Here is a 2,297-nt window from a genome sequence, read left to right on the forward strand (position 1 = left end):
TAAAATCATAGTTTATTCAACAGAGCGAGAGTTTGAGATAAAACTTTTAACCAATAGCGTCAACTGAAAAGATTTACTTTAAAACCAAGAAACCAATAAAGGATTGATTCCCTAATTACGACGAATTACGTACCGATATCCGCTTATTAGATATTAATTTTAGATCTTATTTTAGTTTTAGCGTTTTCCCCCAAAAATCAAAGTATTACCTGCCTTAGCTTTACGAAGTAACCTTAGATAACGGTATATCGATTCATAAGTCCCTGTGGGATCGATATCTTTTAAAACTACGCGATAGAACTGTGCACTTGCAGTTTGTACCCCAATTCGACTCATAAAGTCGAGCGATCAAGTTTTTGGCGCCGTTGCCGGGGACTTTTATTTAGTCGATATCGTAATTCTCCTGTTACGCTGTAGAGACTAAGGCTTTTCTTTTTCTTTTCTTTCTTTCGTTGATTTGTATGCCACGCACTCGCTCTCAAGGCGAACCACTCTACTTACGAATCAACGACATCGAACTATATCTCTGAGTCTTACGACGAATTCGGGAATATCGTGCTGCAAACAATCTCCCTCCTGTAGAACTTCCTGATTTCAAAAATATTTTCCCTTCGATACCCGAGATGGCAGAACCAGCTCGTGCTCTTAGAGATTATGCCGCTCCATCGCAAGATGAACCGCATTCAAGTATTGCTCCACCCGCAATCGAAGCAAACAACTTTGAACTCAAACCTTCACTGTTGCAGGCAGTGCAACAGAACCAATTCTCTGGGAATCCTACCGAGGATCCTAACCTTCATTTATCCGTATTTGTCCAATACGCTGATACTGTTAAAGCTAATGGTGTCACTTCAGAGGCAATTCGACTTCGTCTTTTTCCTTTCTCACTAAGAGATAGCGCTAGAAGATGGCTTCAATCTCTTCCTTCCAACTCTGTCACCACATGGAACGAGTTGAAGAAAGTTTTTCTTGCTCGATATTTTCCGCCAAGCAAAACAGCTATGTTAAGAGCCCAAATAAATGGATTTAAACAAAAAGATAACGAGTCTCTTTTCGAAGCATGGGAAAGATACAAAGACATTATGAGACTTTGTCCACATCATGGTTTAGAAGACTGGTTAGTAATTCATACATTCTATAATGGTCTCCTGTACAACACGAGGTTAACAATAGATGCCGCCGCAGGTGGTGCACTAATGAACAAACCTTATGCAGACGCTTACCAACTTATCGAAAGCATGGCTCAAAACCACTATCAGTGGGGAACCGAACGAATAATGGTGGAAAAACCTCAAACGAAAACTGGCATGTACGAGATAAGTAACCTTGATCATGTTAATGCAAAGGTGGATGCTCTGGTCTAGAAAATTGAAAGTTTAAATGTATCACCTCCAGCCACAGTAGTTGCCATAACTCAGAATTGCGAAGTCTGTGGAATCCAAGGTCACACTCCTGCAGATTGTCAACTCCTAACAGGAATCCAAGCAGAGCAAGTAAACTATGCTCAAGGAAGCCCCTATTCGCATACCTATAACTCAAATTGGAAGAATCATCCAAAGTTTTCATATAAAAGTAATAATGCTCTATACGCACCTGGACAATCTCCAAATCAAGCCCCAGCTATACCTCCGGGATATCAGAAGCCGACCCCATCTACATCTAACAATAACGCCCCTAGGAAATCCAACTTGGAAATCATGATGGAGAACTTTATAGCTTCTCAACAGCAAACCAATAAAGATTTCTTAAACCAGAATGTACACACTGGCGAACAAATTAAACAACTAGCAAGTAAAGTAGATGCCCTGGCTACTCATAACAAAATGCTGGAAACGCAAATATCACAAGTAGCTCAACAACAAGCGCCTACTGCTGCCCCAACTGGTACATTTCCTGGCCAACCCCAACCTAACCCAAGAAGCCACGCTCATGCAATTATACTGAGAAGTGGAACGGAAGTGGAAGGACCGTCTGACCCAAGGATAGAAAACCAAAACTCTAAAAGGTCAACTGAGGAGAGTGAACCTAAGGAAAAGGCAGAGAGTAATAAGGAAACCGTAGAAAAGAAGGAACCTTATGTACCTCTACCACCTTATAAACCACCTATCCCTTACCCTCAAAGGCTTATTAAAACCAAAGATGCGGGCCAATTTAAAAAATTTGTCGACCTACTAAAACAATTAAACGTCACAATTCCTTTTACAGAAGCTATTACGCAAATGCCCTCATATGCCAAGTTTTTAAAAGAAATTCTTTCTAATAAAAGGAAACTTGAAGATAGCGAAACCGTTACACTT

At 40.4% G+C, this 2,297-nt stretch overlaps 1 non-coding gene across 1 annotated transcript; it reads right to left on the reverse strand.

Annotated features, from left to right (window-relative positions):
- Nucleotides 1-1,001: 1,001 nt before the first annotated feature.
- LOC127133145 (small nucleolar RNA R71) lies at nucleotides 1,002-1,108 on the reverse strand. The gene has a single exon (XR_007807138.1). It is a non-coding gene; the product is annotated as a small nucleolar RNA R71 (small nucleolar RNA).
- Nucleotides 1,109-2,297: the final 1,189 nt, after the last annotated feature.

This window comes from Lathyrus oleraceus, chromosome 3 (genome assembly GCF_024323335.1).
Source record: "Lathyrus oleraceus cultivar Zhongwan6 chromosome 3, CAAS_Psat_ZW6_1.0, whole genome shotgun sequence".
NCBI classification, from domain to species: Eukaryota; Viridiplantae; Streptophyta; class Magnoliopsida; order Fabales; family Fabaceae; genus Lathyrus; species Lathyrus oleraceus.